Here is an 18,224-nt window from a genome sequence, read left to right as displayed (position 1 = left end):
AGTCTGTCTTCCTGAAAGCCAATATAAAAAGGTTTCCCCTGGCGAGCAAAGGCATCATTCAAACTAGCATCAAGCCTTAAAAATTAAAAGACTTGCATTGTGCTGGTTAGATGCATTGGCCATTCCAAGTTCTCACTCAGTGCATCCGAATAGGTGGCAGAGTGTGGTGACTAGGGGATTTTCACAGTAACTTCATTGCGGTGTTAATGTAAGCCTACTTGTGACATTAATAAATAAACTTCAATAAACTTCAAACTTCTGATCCAAGTTTGTGAATGATGTGTATACTACTTTATGTGGCTGCAAATACATTGATATGGTGGAACACAGAGTGAGGTACTGAAGCATTATTATGTTTGGAAAGCAAGTGAATAACTACCAGAATGCTGCATCTTCTTAATGCATTGTGTTCCTGCACATACACAGTGACAGGCTAATGGTCCAGATTCTGTGGCTGCAGTGAAATTGTCAGCCTTCACCATCATGAGAACTGGCAACAACTTGATTTGCACAGTTAAACGCTGAAATTCAGAAGATGTTGCCAGCAATCCCCTGCTCTTTCCCACAGTAAGAACTGCTGTAGGAGCTGTCCCAAACAAGACTCATACTGGACTTGAAATACTAAGTCTGGCTGGGATTTTCCAGCCCCAGCCTGGCCAAAGGTCCACTGAGTTTTGGTGGGACTGGATGATCCTGGTGGTGGGCGGAGCCATAAATCCTCCCCTCTGTTTCTCTCTCCATAAACCCGGCCAGACCAGCTAAGTTTTTCCAGTACTTTCTATTTTTATTTCAGATCTCCAGCTTTGGCAGTATCTGCACAGTGATTCATGGATTTTCCAGCCCCAGCCTGTTAGGTGGATTGGCCATGCCAAATTGTCCCTTAGTATCAGGGGGACTAGCTAGGGTAAATGCATGGGGTTATGGAGATAGGGCCTGGGTGGGATTGTGGTCAGTGCAGACCTGATGGGCTGAATGGCCTCCTTCTGCACTGTAGGATTCTATGATTCATTAGGGTCTGAAATGCACTGCCTGGAAAAGTGGTAGAAGTCATAAAATTCTATGAACATTGCAGAAATTACCATAAGTATGAGCTCACTTAACTCAAGAACTGCCCTGAGACATTATTTATCCCGAGAATCTGGTCACAGATGAGGCAACATTCTTTCAACTACCTCTATTGAAGCACATTTCATGCCAATCTACAGGGGAAGCTGTCTCCCTGTTCAATAGAAGACAATCCTTCTCCCCAGTAATTGTTGTACTAGGAATGTCACACTTTATTCTGGAATTGTGCAGTTTGCAGCCAAGTTCTTGCTGCAGTCATTTTACTCCTCATTAGCAACACAGCTTCAACGTCAAGAGCTGCTGGGGGGAGTTGATGTGTGCCAAGAATAGGGCTATACTACACAAAGGTGGTGACCTTGTAGTTTGTGTGGTTAACACTCCTTGGGTGTTATATACGCCAGCAGCAAGAGTTAAATTGACTGGGCCGCAAGTGAATGCAAAACCCAAATGGCAGCATTTTCTGCTGCCACAATACCACTGCTCATTATCAGCCTCCTTATCTTCATCACTGTAAAATGCCATTTCCATTTGGAAAATTGAAAAAAATCAATTTCCTTTGGAGAGAATTTTAAGAAGGTCTTTAACTGCCAGGTTCATCAATTGTAAGTCTTTATATTGCTGATAAAAAAGCAATACGTTGAAGTTCAAAACAGTGGCCAACATTAGGTATGATTTCACAATTGGACAACATTTGTTAAATAATCCTCAATGTGCTAAGAATTACACTGACAGCCAAATTAAAATTGTCAGTCGGGTGCAAAGTGTGCTGTATTTGCCTGTACTGGAAGCTGCATATATTAATACACGGGGCCCTGTTCTTTGCAGACAGAAAGAACATGTACACACATTGCGCCTGTTTCAGCTAAACAAACTAAGTGTCAACTGTTGATTGAATCATTCCTCAGGGCAATGCCTTGACCAACTAGAGTCAAGCTGTCTTATTTAAATTTCAAACAATGCTTGGCAGTTAACTGTCAGTCACGATCAATTGGTGCATTCTCCATGGCAATGCCTCAGTCAATCAGATTCCAATTGCCAATCATCACTCTCTTCTCATTCAGTATAAATAGTTGTTTTCCCCTTGTATTGGTATTCTTGCAAAGTGTCGTCATGATGGCAAGACAAAAAGCCTCAACATGTCCCTTCTTTCAGCAATACCCTGGGGCGGCACAGTGGTTAACATTGCTGCCTCACAGCGCCAGGGATCCGGGTTCGATTCCCAGCTTGGATCACTGTCTGTGCGGAGTTTGTACATTCTCCCTGTGTCTACTGGGGTTCCTCCGGGTGCTCCGGTTTCTTCCCATGGTCTGAAAGACATGCTGGTTAGGTGCATTGGCCATGCTAAATTCTCCCTCAGTGCACCCGAACAGGCACCAGAGTGTGGCGACTAGGGGATTTTCACACTAACTTCATTACAGCGTTAATGTAAGCCAACTTGTGACTCTAATAAATAAACTTTAAAACTTTACCTAAGTTCTGTGTTACCAAACAACTAATTCTGTATATATTGAACAGCCACTAGAATCATAGAATCCTACAGTGCAGAAAGAGGCCATTCGGCCCATCGAGTCTGTACCGACCACAATCCCACCCAGGCCCTATCCACATATCCCTACATATTTTACCCACTAACCCCTCTAACCTATGCATCCCGGGACACTAAGGGGCAATTTAGAATGGCCAATCAACCTAGCCCGCACATCTTTGGACTGTGGGAGGAAACCTGAGCACCCAGAGGAAACCCACGCAGACACAGGGAGAATGTGCAAACTCCACACAGACAGTGACCCGAGCCGGGATTCGAACCCAGGTCCCTGGAGCTGTGAAGCAGCAGTGCTAACCACTGTGCTATCATGTCCTCAAATGTATGCTGTATTTTGTTGTGTCTGCTTGTGTGTTCCCCTTCTTCTCCACCCCCCACACCTGCACCCCCCACACCCACACCTGCACCCCCCACACCCGCACCCCACACCCCCCCCCCCCCCCCCCCAACCCCGTCCCCCCAACCCCACAGTTATAAGGTTTTTTATTACTCAGGAAAACTCTAATATTCATGAACATTAAAAAACTGAAATTGGAGGAAAATATATATCCGCTCAAGTTTATGCTCAGCCCTCAAGATGTTAAGAAAATTCTCAAAAGGACACACATACATGCACAAACTTCAGCTGAATACAAATTAATTTTTATGGGATCTTTAAACCTAACCCAACTTAAAGAATTATTCATATAAGGGGAAAGCAACATGTGCACACTGTATGGCATTACAATGTGCCCACTGCCTAGATTGATGTCAATAAGGAGGTCGTCTGGCACAATCCCTATCACTGGACCAAAAGGTCCAGGTTCAAATCCAACTCCTGTATTTGTTGGCCACGGTAGGAGCATTCATAACATGGTTCAATGGGCTGATAATCCATTTGGGAATCCTTCCACCACTTCCCCTCACTATTCTCCAAAAGGAAAAATGTGTATGTGTGAAGATACGCTACAAAAAATATTGTGCCAATGAAGAGGTTATGGTGAATGAATCCAGAACACCGCGGGTCGTGCATCCAGAGGTTAGAATGTAGGTGGTAGAATCAGCAGTTTGTGAGCTGGGGACAAGAGATATAACTTAAGGAAACTCAGGGAGTGAGAATGGCTTCAGTTGCAGTTAGTGATATAAGAAGCCATGACTGTCAAGATTATGTGCAATTCCACATGTGGCAACATGGTCCCCTTTATGTTGTATTACCTCGCCATTTAGTTGGGTGTTTGGACTTTGTGAACAGGAATTTTAGGATGACTTGTTCTTAATCCTATTGCCTCATAAATAGATAGACTACGTCGAAACACCCAAGCCTTCTTCGTGTCAGAAACTTGAACAAGTGCAAATTGATGGGAATGTGTCGAGATCATTTTCCAACTTTGTGTTTCTAGTAGAGTCACTTTACAATTCCCATCAGAAACTCAGATATCTGCTGCACATAATCTTCAAAGCAGCAAATGTTTGAAAATCAAGCATATTGGCTCCCATTATGTGTTGGAGACAAACAAGATTTTGGCACCACAGAATTGGTAAAATATCTCCTATACCTGGTCCCCAAGGCTCTTTGCTCCGCTCCTATGTGACCCACAAAGTCAGAAAGTCCAGTGCAAGAAATAAAAACACCCACACGCCAATTAATCACATTCTTTTAAGCAGGCGCTACAGTATGAAATAGATATAAGGCCACGTGCTTCTATTTTCTCTACTTCTGCCTCTTACTGAGATGTGGTGTCCTGGTCCCAACCTTCTCCTCTGAGAAAGTACACTGTGGGTTCCTGACATCATGTGGATAACAGTTGTACTTTTCAGAGGACAAAACTGCAGTGAGTAGGTTTCATCTCTAAATGTGGACTATTCTGTCATTCTCAACTTCTAAGTTTAATCTCTCAAAGTCCCCTTTGAGAATTAATGAAGCACGAATAACAGAAGCAGTGGATGGAGTTGACTATCAGCCACGGTCAGGGTTCAAACTTGTGATGACTTGCGCTGGGAGTTCAGAAAACTATTTCATAAAGTCATAGAATCCCTACAATTCAGAAGGAGGCCATTTGGCCCATCGTGTCTGCACTGTCTCTCTGACAGAGCATCCCACCCAGGCCCTACCCCTGTATCCCCACCTATTTACCCCGCTAATCCACCTAACCTACACATCTTTCGACACTAAGGGGCAATTCAGCATGGTCAATCCACCTAACCTGAACATCTTGGACTGTGGGAGGAAATCAGAGCACCCGGAGGAAACCCACGCAGACACGGGAGAATGTGCAGACTCCACAAAGACAGTTAACCTGAGGTTGGAATTGAACCCGAGTCCCTGGCACCGTGAGGCAGCAGTGCTAACCATTGTGTCACCGTGCTACCCTAATCATTCAATTTCATTTCATTTCAAAGAATGAAAAATGTTAAACAGCTGTGAGGTTTCATCCGCTCACTTTGAGACACAAATGCAGAGGAATTCTAGAAGACGATCATTTCTCTGATATTGCAAGGAAGTCCAATTCCAGTCCTGTAAAATATGAAATCCTCCACCAGGTACAATCCTCCAGCAGTGCATAAAAAGGTTGAAGTTTGCATACCATGCATGCCCAGGGTACGCAAAAGGTAACGCCCAGCAGCAAAAGCTCATTGACCAAGCCTTCAAAAACATAATTAGGCTGTTCCAAAAAAGAGCAACAGTTACTGATAAATGCGAGTTAAATCGGTCAACAGGTGAAGTGAACTTATTTTATAAATTCTGCCATAACACAATATCTGTGACCTGACTGTAATAGAAACATTTTAATTAAAGATATGAGGCCATAATTTCCGAGCACCCCAGTTTCAGATTGGGGGGTGGGGGGTAACCTTACCCCCCCCCCCCCCACCCCCCCGATTCCCATGGGACATGCCCTCTGAAACTCCCTCCACATCCCGTTTAATCAACCCTCCACACGCCCCCCCTCCACACGCTCCCCCCTCCCCCCCCCACCCCGCCATGGTATTCCACACCACCCAACCCCCTATCAAAATCCCCCCCACCCACGCGGGAATCATCCCACCACTGCCCCCACACAACCCTGCCCCACTGCGGGCCCTATTCTCACCCCCACACACCCTAAGCCCCACCCCCCCCAAACCAACTCCCTTATCTTCCCCTCACCACCCACAAGCCAGACCCAACCCCTTCAAAACCCCTCCTTCTGACGTCCATGCCATTCCCAACCCTACATATGTCCAAGACCCACCGAACACCCAGGAGTGACCCCAGCTGCTCAGCATGTCTCCTGAGGTCTGCCTACATTGGGAGAGTTTGCTTATATAGTGTAAGGGTAAATGGTTGTGGGTGGGGGCCATGAATTTGCATGAGTTGTCACTAAGTTGGTATAGGGTCCATAAGCAGTCATGGGATTGGTTGGCATCGAGAATGTGATGGGTAATTGGGAGTGGGTTGGAGATATAGGTTGGCATGAGTTGGCATGGGTGAGGCAAGTGGGGGAGGGTTTGTGTGGCGATGGTGAGGCCTAATATTTAATAAAACAGCTGAGCCAAATTCCCAGAGAACTGAGGCAGACCTTGTAGCCAGCTTGCCTCAGCGCCTGGCAGCCCTTGTTGCCACTTCTGATCTTTGTCTAACGGCAGTGAACCCATCTTCATCCCACAACCTTGGAGCAAAGATCGTGCCACTTGGGGCAGTGCCTCCTGAGGGGGATCCACCCAGCAGGAAAATTTCATGACTCAAGCAACATGCTCCAGGAGTGAAAAAATTGCCGTCTATTTTTGTGATGTTGATTGAAGAATAAATATTGCCTAGGACACCAAGAATACCTCCCCTGCTCTTCTATGAGATTGTGCCATTGGTGCCTTTGCACCCACTTGCCTCAGCTGCAAGATGGCACCTCTGGAAGTGCAGCACTTCCTCAGTACTGCACTGGAGTGTTAGCCTTGATTTTTGTGTTCAAGGAATATCTTAAGGAAATATGTTTTGTTCCAAATAAGGTAATATCAAAATATGGCAGAAAAGGGTTTTCTATTGTTTATTGAAATGTAACCTTTAAGGTGTTGGATGGAATCATTTCTTACAGATCCTACTGCAATAATTATTTCTTCACACTGTAACATGATAAAGCAAGAAGATTGGAATGATGCAATGTTAAGAGCATAAGAAAAGCATCAGATAATAAATAATAGGAGTAGGCCATTTAGCCCCTCGGGTTTGCTCTGCCATTCAATAAGATCATGGCTAATCTGGTCTCAACTCCATTTCCCTGTCGGTTTCCCAAAACTCTCGACTCCTTTGTGGATCCAAGTAAGATGGTCTCAAAAATTGAATGGGTATGTGAGATTCATGGGTGAAGTAATCTTACCTTGTTCCCCTATTAGTATGGAGCAATTTTAGGAATTTGTCTATCAGGCAACAGGTTTCACATCGTCAGACCCTAGCTTGCATTCATCACACTTCCCCATCACAATTTTTTTTCGGTGCCAAGTTACTGCAGATAAAATTGAAATGCTTTGATAACACTTGAGTTTCCCTTGAGAGAGATGGAATTTGAGATGGCAGCAGGTTGATAAAATATGACTGAGGGTGTTATCTTAATGCAATCCATTCAATGGAAGCCAAGTGTGTGATCAGTTAAAATCACTCAGGCCATAGATGCACACTGGACTCACCAGGAGTTGATCTGGAAAGATTTTCGATGCAGGCAGCAAGGACACCCAGGTCAAAGCCAGCCGGGCCCTTTCTTTAGCACGTTGCATACTGATTACGTCACTGGAATCGCCTACAATTTTTACCAGTGCGGGCCTGAGCGAGAAATGGAAGTGAGTTTCTTTCCTTTCTTTTTCATTTGTAGGGCATGGGCGTCATTGGCTGGCCAGCATTTATTGCCCATCCCTAATTGCCCGAGGGCAGATGAATGTCAAGCAATTGCTGTGGCTCTGGAGTCACATGTAGGCCAGACCAGGTAAGGAAGGCAGATTTCCTTCCCTAAGGGACATTAGTGAACCTGATGGGTTTTTCCCAACAATCGACAATGGTTTCACGGACATCAGTAGATTCCTAATTCCAGATTTTTTTAAATATCGGATTCAAATTCCACCAGCTGCTGTGCTGGGATTCAAACCCAGGTCTCCAGAACATTAGCTGAGTTTCTGGATTACTAGTCTAGTGATAATACCACTAGGCCATTGCCTCCCCAACCTGCACAGGAATAGATTGGGAGCAAAAGTGGCCTGAAAGGAAATTGAGAAACCAAGAAAGGTAGATGTAATGTGATTTCCCACTATCAACCTGCCCCAATAGGTAGAAAGTCAGCCATTGACAGTTAAATGAGCTCCAAGAGTTAAAATACTCCAGCCTAGGTTTTGCTGCAATGGACAAGCTTTAAACTGGCACGTCTTGTTGCGATTGTGCTACTGGACTAGTTGTCCAAAAACTTGAACTCAGAATTCAGACAACATAAGTTCAAATACCTGCTGGCAGTTTGAGAATTTGAATGTACTTTTTTTAAAATCTGGAAACAATAAGCTGGTATCTGGAAAAGCTAATGAAGCAATTGAATTATAGTCTGAAAAACATCAACTATTTCAACAATGTCCTGAGGGGAGGAAACTTGCTGTCCTTATCCAATCTGGCCTATAAATAAGATCAATGCAAATTAAACATTATTGATTCTTAGCTTCCATCTGAGGTAACCTAACTAGTCACTCAGTTCATAGAATCATAGAACCCTATAGTGCAGAAGGAGGCCATTCAGCCCATCAAGCCTGCACTGATAACAATCCCACCTACGCCCTATCCCTTAACCCCACGTAGTTGCCTGGCTAATCACCCTGACACTAATGGACAATTTTCCATGGCCAATCCACCTAACACGCACATCTTTGGACTACGGGAGGAAACTGGAGCACCCGGAGGAAACCCATGCAGACACGGGTAGAACGTGCAAACTCCACACAGACAGTCATCCAAGGCCGGAATTGAACCCGTCCTTGGCGCTGTGGGGCAGCAGTGCTAACTGCTGTGCCACCGTGCCAAAATCAGCAGAAAGGTGTTCAAGAAGCAGTTCAAAGATGTTGAAAGCAATACAAGAAGAATGCTCACTACCAACTAATGTTTCCTCTCAGCAGTACAACAACCCAAAAAGTCCTCATGAAGGGCTTGCACAAGTTGGTCGCTTTAAATTTCCACACATGAACAGCTGCACATTTAAATAAATCACCACACATTCAAAAAGAGAATTAGACGGGATAATGCTACCAACTTCTAAGGACAACAAGTATGGGTAATAAATGTTGGACTTGCCAGTGACAGCCCCATCCTGGGAGTTGCATTTTTTGAAACTGGGATGAGTAATGCCAAGCTCTAACACTCAGCACTCGCATGTCACCCTGCATCACTTCTGAATATCATCAACTGTGTCATAAAGCTCACAGGAACACAAATGGCAAGGCTGTTCCTGATATGTGAAGCAGCCACCAGTGCGAGAAAATGCAAATCCTATTACAAGAAGAGGCAATCATTAAAAGGAAGACATTTTAGGACAAATAATTGAAACTGATTGGGGTCAGCTTATGAATTGAATTATTAAGAATATTACCTGCAGTATTTACTGAACCAAATTTGATGTGGGCTTTGACAGGATGGAATATTATGAGTTACTTAACTTTCTTGTTAATTGGCAAAATAACTTAATTTTACAGCCAGCGCATAATTAAGAAGGTCTTGTAGTTCAAGCAGGCTTAATTATAGCAAGTCTGAGAGGACAGCATTGTTAACAATCATGCATTGAATAAAGAATGCCATTAGCTGCGCCAATGCTGCATTCACAGCTGTCAACTAATATTACAAACATTGTCAGATGTCCGTTTTTAATCAAGCTTCAGCCTCTGCAAGCTAGCCTGCTCCCACACATCGCTTTATTAGACACTGACAAGGCGTCACTCCGCATCACTTTCACTAGGATTCAGAACTTTTCCAAATGAATACTCCTGCTTGTTTGTGGTTCTGCCTTTCTGTTGTACAGTCTCCCAGATATCATATGCCAAATGAAAGGATGTTCAAAGTCAAATACTTCCCGCTTAGCTAGGCTTTTGATATCAGGTGCTGTGAAGCATGCAAATGTGTAGTCTGTAATCCTCTGAGGAGTCTGGCCGCATTCTATCAATGAAGACAGCATGTTTCCAATTTCTCAAAATTGTCCTGTATTTTTCTCTGAAATATCAGTATTCATTACCCAGACAGTGTCGAGGGGCATATTGTCCTCTTATTACATTTAGATGTACGTAGTGCCTAGAGGCAGATCCTGTGGTGAGAATCGTACAGCAATGTTCCAAACAAAGCCTGAACCATCCTCCCTGCCCAGTTTTCCTCTATATGCTGGAGCTAGATACAATAACAGGGAAGTCTTCTGTTAAATCTCCCACTGTTAAGAGATAAAGTACCATTGATTTAAAAAAAACGTTCAGAAAATTGATCATGCAATTAAAAAACAGAAATAAATTCAATAAGAAAAAGTTTTCTGAATGTATGTGTTGGGGTATGAATGTGCATATGGTTAGCATTGCTGCCTCACAGCACCAGAGACACGGGTTCAACACCAACCTTGAGTGACTGTGTGGAGATTGCACATTCTCCCCGTGTTTGTGTGGGTTTCCTTCGAGTGCTCCAGTTTCCTCCCACAAAGATGTGTGGGTTAGGTGGATTGGCTATGATAAATTGCCTCTGAGTGTCCCAAGATGTGTAGTTTAGGGGAATTTGTGGGGTTACGGGAATAGGGCTGGGTAAGATGCTCTGTCGGAGAGGCGGTGCAGAGACGATGAGCCAAGTGACCTCCTTCTGCACTGTAGGGATTATGTGATATGTGTTTATGTATAAGCACGTACTTGTATGCATATATATACATGCATCTGAACTATGCATACTCATATGTGTGAGCACAAAATTTTGCAGCCTCTTATGTTCACTTCTTGATTATTTCAGGATATTTCAGAGCTTTATTGATTGTAGCAAAATTCAAAATGCTAAACCCTTAAGGAACTTTTTAAATTGGACGCCCACTGTGTAATTGTATTCCTGCTGCAGGCAACGAAGGAAATTTCTAGCTGACAGGCGCTATCTGTCTGCTGATAGCTTGGTCTGCTAACAGCGCACATATAATGATCAGAAAGACCAGCAGCAAGATATCCTTCAGCAAATTAGGAAAACGCACCCAAGATACTAAGCTCATATAAAAGGAGGAGAAACAATGGCTATTTTGCAGACATGTTGGAGTATAGTGTCTTTGGTTGCTGATATCAATGAGTTACGTGCATGAAAGCTCCTTACCATTTTTTTTTAACTAATAGCACATCAGCAGAAAGAGAAAAGTTCTGAAAATAGTGTACAGCAATCAAACACAAACAATTACTCTCATCTCCATTCCCTTCTAGGCCCCGTTTACAAGGTCAGCAATGAACGAATGGTGCTCATCACTGACCACAAAGAGAGCCACAAAGACTGTCTTTCTTCAATCATGGGACATGGACGTCACTGGCTGGGCCATCATTTATTGCCCATCCCTAGTTGGCCTTGAGAAGATGGTGGTGAGCTGCCTTTTTGAATCACTGCAGTCCACATGCTGTAGGTTGACCCACAATGCCGATAGGTAGGGAATTGCAGGATTTGACCCAGCATCTGCAAAGGAATGGCGATATATTTCCAGGTCAGGGTGGTGAGTGGCTTGGATGAGAACTTGCAGGTGGTGGTGTTCCCATGAATCTGTTGCCCTTGTCTCCCTAGATGGAAGTGGTCATGAGTTTAGAAGTTGCTGTCTAAGGATTTTGATGAATTTCTGCAGTGAATTTCTAGCAATCTACGTTGAGTGGATTTCACCTTTTTTGATGCTAATTTGATTCCGGCACCAGCTATAGGGGATCTCTGGTGTCCAGCAACAGCAATGTCGTCAAGTTGGCTAAGTAGGCAATCACACTGAAGAATTCTTACAGATGGCAAACCAGGCAGATTTTACCATTCACTCTTTGCAATTTTACAGAAAGTAAAATAAAGAGTGAGATATATGCATGGGGCTAAGTTTGAAGCTGGAATATCGTTAACTTTTGAAACTAATATATTTTATTATTTTCAAAGTCCATAAAACGTCTTGTCAAGAAAGAAGTAATACCTGGATGGGGAGTATCCTTACAAATAGACAACGATCAGGGAACACATTTTATTGGAAAGGCCAGCTGTTACAAATTTCACATACCCTACCATCCCTAAAATGGTGCAATGAATGAACTGGACCCTTAAGACAGCCATAAGCAAAACCAAGGAATGCTGTGACATTCCACAAACACAAAATTAGTTTTTCAAGGCTAGACAGATTGCTCAGCAGAAATTATGACTCAGCATTCGGTTTAAAAACCTAGTTATACCTCAGTCGACAAGATCTAACTTTTTCAAGTTGTTGGGGGAAGGACAGGGTTAAAGTACAATCTACTGAATACTAGGGGGAAGAAATATCTGGGGGGAGGTGATGGCCTAGTGGTATTATCGCTAGGCTATTAGTCCAGGAACTCAGCTTATGTTCTGGAGACCCGAGTTCGAATCCCACCACAGCAGATTGTGGAATTTGAATTCAATTAAAAAAGACAATCTGGAATTAAGAATCTACTGATGATCATGAAACCATCGTTGATTGTCAGGAAAACCCATCTGGTTCACTAATGTCTTTCAGGGAAGGAAATCTGCTGTCCATACCTGGTCTGGCCTACATGTGACTCGAGAGCATTACATAGTGAAATGTAGATGTTAGAAGCAGGAAATTTAGCAATGCTGGTTTACTTCTGAGTTTGTCCTAACCCTGAAACCGATGCAGAAACACCTGTAAGCGCAGCCCGACATGAGGGGGAGGAACGTGCGCGGATAACTACAAGAGCAGCTAAAAGGGAAAGAAGGAAATGGCAGAAGGTAAAGGGGCGAAAAAGAGACGGGATGGGATATATAAGAGAGAAGGACAGCCGATGGCATCTCCACCACAGGACAACCCACCAGGGTAGAAATGTGATCACCGGGTTATTGTGACGAGACTGGTGGTGACTGGGACTAGGTCAGGACATTGGAAGCAATGACAGAAACATTTAATATGTGCACAACACAACCTATCAAGGTAACAATGGGATATCAGGAGCACCTCAACGGTCCATGGGAAAGTTGATTTTACACGATCCTTACCAAACAGCTGAGGAAAAACCTAGTGGGTTGTTGCAATGGACCAATTCACATGTTGGATAGAGGCAATCCCCAGAAGTGTAATACTACCACCACTCTCATGAAGATCCTGAAGAAAGAAGTAATACCTGGATGGGGAGTATCCTTACAAATAGACAACGATCAGGGAACACATTTTATTGGAAAGGCCAGCTGTTACAAATTTCACATACCCTACCATCCCTAAAATGGTGCAATGAATGAACTGGACCCTTAAGACAGCCATAAGCAAAACCAAGGCTGAGAGTGAAAAGGGATGGATAGACATACCCACCATACTCTTGCAATTTGAAGTGACATCCAACTGGATAATAGATATCATCCCACACAAGCTTATGACGGGAAGAACAATGCAACTCCCAGATGGAACACTGAAAGTAGTGACGATAGAGTTAGGAGATACTTGAAGTCACTGGACCGACAGCTGCGAACCCATAGGCAGGATGTAAAGGAACAACAAGGCATAGAACACCTGGGTAGGGAACCAGGGTATGAGTGAGACCCAGAGGTACCCACGGTGGGCAGCCAGGCAATGGTTAACGTATTACCAGAAAAACCACATGGCAAGCAAGGTGGGATGGACCATATGACAATGTGATGACTATTGACACAAGTGTCTGCATAGGTGACGAGAACTAGAAGAAGATGGAAGCACTGGTCACAAGTAAAATCATTTATTTACTCTACAGGAAGGCCAAAACCAAGGCAGATCCAGAAATTAACTATATTATTGCAGGTTGAAATATGGGTGGCTTTGCACAAATCGTGATACATATCATATTACTGGCAACAATGGCATCCAAGTGTGCTTTCAGAAGGCTCAAGTAAGGAATGCTGGGGAACCTGCAATCCAAATTGTGGGGTAAATACATCCCCAACGAGACACTCCAAAATTGCAGTGCTACCGGGCACTCCAAAACGTTGAGGTTAAACTGGTAACTGATGACAACACCCTCTGCTTTTTATAATCTGATGAATATCGAAGGGTAACTGTACTTTCCTCATGGGGATTTAACCTTATATGTTGCAGCAAAAATTCACAAATAACCGCTCCTCATGACAGTATTTGCGTGTTAGCTTAATGCTACTACCTCCAGACTCCGTGTGGTGACTGAAACATCCCACAACAAAGAATTTTAGTAATGAGAATAAAGTGGAAGCTCAAGTAATTTCAGTGATTTCTAATTAATTTCTATTTGTAAGACAATAGCATCACAGGCTGTGCAGGCCCATGGTAGACAGTGGCCTAGTGGTATTATCACAAGACTATTATCCAGAAACTCAGCTAATGTTCTGGGGACCTGGGTTCAAATCCCGCCATGGCAGATGGTGGAATTTGAATTCAATAAAAAAATAGCTGGAATTAATAATCTACTGATGATCATGATACCATTGCGATTGTTGGAAATACCCATCTAGTCCACTAATGTCCTTTAGAGAAGGAAATCTGCTGTCCTTACCTGGTCTAGCCTACATGAGACTCCAGAGCCACAGCAATGTGGTTGTCTCTCAACTGCCCTCCAAGGGCAACTAGGGATGGGCAATAAATGCTGGCCAGCCAGCGAAGCTCATGTCCCACGAATTAATAAAAAATATATCACTGAAAGCCACTTCTGGATTTCCTTGTTTAACTGTGCATGTACGTACACCAACGGATTCACACAGTTCATGATGACAGCTGCACCATCATTGTAACAGCAAATAAAGATTGAGGATGACCAGCAATAAGGAATCAGATGGAATGCACAAAGGTTTAAATATCACTTAAGTAATTTGCAAGGATGTGACAAACTACAGTGATTTATGCAGCCTTCTGAACCATAGCCAATAACGTCATATACTGAAGCCAAAGAATGCAATTATCAAGGAAAAGAGAACTCTTGTAATGGTCTCCTGCAGATCTTCAAAACCATCAGATAAGGCAGTTTATTCATTGGAAGATCAGACCAGAATTTACACCCAACAAATCCAGTTCAGTAACCAATACCCACTGTACATGAGATTTTCCAGCAGCCTCCCATCCATCGACTCCGTCAACACTTCCAGCTGCCTTGGAAAAGCAGCCAGCATAATCAAGGACCACACGCACCCCAGACATACCTCTTCCACCTTCTTGGAAAAAGATGCAAAAGTCTGAGAACACATACCAACCGACTCAAGAACAGCTTAGAGTCATAGATTCATAGAGGTTTACAGCATGGAAACAGGCCCTTCGGCCCAACTTGTCCACGCCGCCCTTTTTCTTTTGAAACCTTAAGCTAATCCCAATTGCCCGCGTTTGGCCCATATCCCTCTATACCCATCATACCCTTGTAACTATCTAAATGCTTTTTAAAAGATAAAATTGTACCCGCCTCTACTACTACCTCTGGCAGCTTGTTCCAGACACTCACCACCCTCTGTGTGAAAAAATTGCCCCTCTGGACACTTTTGTATCTCTCCCCTCTCATCTTAAACCTATGCCCTCTAGTTTTAGACTCCCCTACCTTCGGGAAAAGATATTGACTATCTACCTTGTCTATGCCCCTCATTATTTTATAGACCTCTATAAGGTCGCCCCTCAGCCTCCTACGCTGCAGAGAAAAAAGTCCCAGTCTATTCAGCCTCTCCTTATAACTCAATCCATCAAGTCCCGCTAGCATCCTAGTAAATATTTTCTGCACTCTTTCTAGTTTAATAATATCCTTTCTATAATAGGGTGACCAGAATTGCACACAGTATTCCAAGTGTGGCCTTACCAATGTCTTGTACAACTTCAACAAGACGTCCCAACTCCTGTATTCAATGTTCTGACCGATGAAACCAAGCATGTCGAGTGCCTTCTTCACCACTCTGTCCACCTGTGACTCCACTTTCAAGGAGCTATGAACATGTACCCCGGATCTCTTTGTTCTGTAACTCTCCCCAACACCCTACCATTAACTGAGTAAGTCCTGCCCTGGTTCAATCTACCAAAACGCATCATCTCGCATTTGTCTAAATTAAACTCCATCTGCCATTTGTCAGCCCACTGGCCTAATTGATCAAGATCCCACTGCAATTGGAGATAACTTTCTTCACTGTCCACTATGCCATCAATCTTGGTGTTATCTGCAAACTTACTAACCATGCCCCCTATATTCTCATCCAAATCATTAATATAGATGACAAATAACAGTGGGCCCAGCACTGATCCCTGAGGCACACCGCTGGTCACAGGCCTCCAGTTTGAAAAACAACTCTCGACAACCACCCTCTGGCTTCTGTCAAGAAGTCAATTTTGTATCCATTTAGATACCTCACCCTGGATCCCGTGAGATTTAACTTTATGTAACAACCTACCATGCGGTGCCTTGCTAAAGTCCATGTAGACAACATCAACTGCACTGCCCTCATCTACCTTCTTGGTTACCTCTTCAAAAAACTCAATCAAATTTGTGAGACATGACTTTCCACTCACAAAGCCATGCTGACTGTCCCTAATCAGTCCTTGCCTCTCTAAATGCCTGTAGATCCTGTCTCTCAAAATACCTTCCAACAATTTACCCACCACAGATGTGAGGCTCACTGGCTTGTAGCTCCCAGGCTTTTCCCTGTAGCCCTTTTTAAACAAAGGCACAACATTTGCCACTCTCCAATCTTCAGGCACCTCACCTGTGACTATCGATGATTCAAATATCTCGGCTAGGGGACCCGCAATTTCCTCCCGAGTCTCCCACAACGTCCTGGGATATACCTCATCAGGTCCTGGGGATTTATCTACCTTGATGCGCTTTAAGACTTCCAGCACCTCCTTCTCTGTAATATGTACACTCCTCAAGACATCACTATTTATTTCCCCAAGTTCCCTAACATCCATGCTTTTCTCAACAGTAAATACTGATGAGAAATATTCATTTAGGATCTCACCCATCTCTTGTGGACCCGCACATAGGTGTCCTCGTTGATCCTTAAGAGGCCCTACTCTCTCCCTTGTTACTATTTTACCCTCTATGTATTTGTAGAAGCTCTTTGGATTCTCCTTTGCCTTATCTGCCAAAACAATTTTGTGTCCCTTTTTGCCCTCCTGATTTCTCGCTTAACTCTACTCCTACTCTCTTCAAGAGATTCACTTGATCCCAACTGCCTATGCATGTCATGTGCCTCTTTCTTCTTCTTGACCAGTGCCTCAATATCCCGAGTCATCCAGGGTTCCCGACTTCTGCCAGCGTTGCCCTTCACTCTTAGAGGAATGTGTTTACCCTGAACCCTGGTTAACACACTTTTCAAAGCATGCCACTTACCAGACGTCCCTTTCCCTTCCCACAGACTCCCCCAATTAACTTTTGAAAGTTCCTGCCCGATACCATCAAAATTGGCCTTGCCCCAATTTAGAATTTTAACTTTTGTGCCAGACCTATCATCCTCCATAGCTATCTTAAAACTAATAGAATTATGGTCACTGGTCCCAAAGTGATCCCTCACTAACACTTCTGTCACCTGCCCTTCCTTATTTCCCAAGAGGAGGTCAAGTTTTGCCCCCTCTCTTGTCGGGCCATCCACATACTGAATGAGAAATTCCTCCTGAATACACTCAACAAATTTCTCTCCATCCAACCCTCTAATACTATGGCTGTCCCAGTCAATGTTAGGAAAATTACAATCTCCGACTATTACCACCCTATTTTTCTTGGAGCTATCTGTAATCTCCTTACATATTTGCTCCTCAATTTCCCGTTGACTATTTGGGAGCCTATAGTACAACCCTACCAAAGTGATTTCCCTCTTCTTATTTCTCAGTTCTATCCATATAGACTCAGTGGCCGAACCTTCGGATATATCCCCTCTCAGTACGGCCGTGGTGCTTTCCCTAATCAAAAGTGCAACTCCCCCTCCTCTCTTACCTCCTGTTCTATCTTTCCTATAGCATCTGTACCTTGGAACATTGAGCTGCCAGTCCTGTCCCTCCCTTAGCCATGTTTCAGTAATTGCTATAATATCCCAGTCCCATGTACCCATCAATGCCCTGAGTTCATCTGCCTTGCCCGTCAGGCCTCTTGCATTGAAATAAATACAGTTTAATCTGGACTTCCCTTGCTCTCTGTCTTGCTTTTGCCTGATCTGTCTGGTACTAGGATTACTGACATTGCCTTTACTACTTAATGTGCTTCTTCCCTGCTGCCATCAGACTTTTGAATGGACCTATCTTATATTTAGCCGATCTTCCTCTACACTCTAGCTATGACTGTAACACTACATTCTGCACCCTCTCCTTTCCTTCTTCCCCATGTACTCTATGAACAGTATGCTTTGTCTGTATAACACGCAAGAAACAATACTTTTCACTGTATACCAATACATGTGACAATAATAAATCAAATCAAATCAAGTATTCAGGACAAAAGAGACCATTTGAGAAAAGAAAAGCAATAAACAGATACA

General features: G+C 43.6%; 1 protein-coding gene across 5 annotated transcripts in view; it reads right to left on the bottom strand.

Annotated features, from left to right (window-relative positions):
* The window catches only part of celsr2 (cadherin, EGF LAG seven-pass G-type receptor 2), a 325,531-nt gene that overhangs the window by 112,207 nt on the left and 195,100 nt on the right, over nucleotides 1-18,224 (bottom strand). The window lies entirely within an intron of this gene.

The sequence above is a fragment of the Mustelus asterias genome, chromosome 25, assembly GCF_964213995.1.
Source record: "Mustelus asterias chromosome 25, sMusAst1.hap1.1, whole genome shotgun sequence".
Taxonomy (NCBI): domain Eukaryota; kingdom Metazoa; phylum Chordata; class Chondrichthyes; order Carcharhiniformes; family Triakidae; genus Mustelus; species Mustelus asterias.
This window is presented reverse-complemented; position numbering and strand designations above follow the sequence as displayed.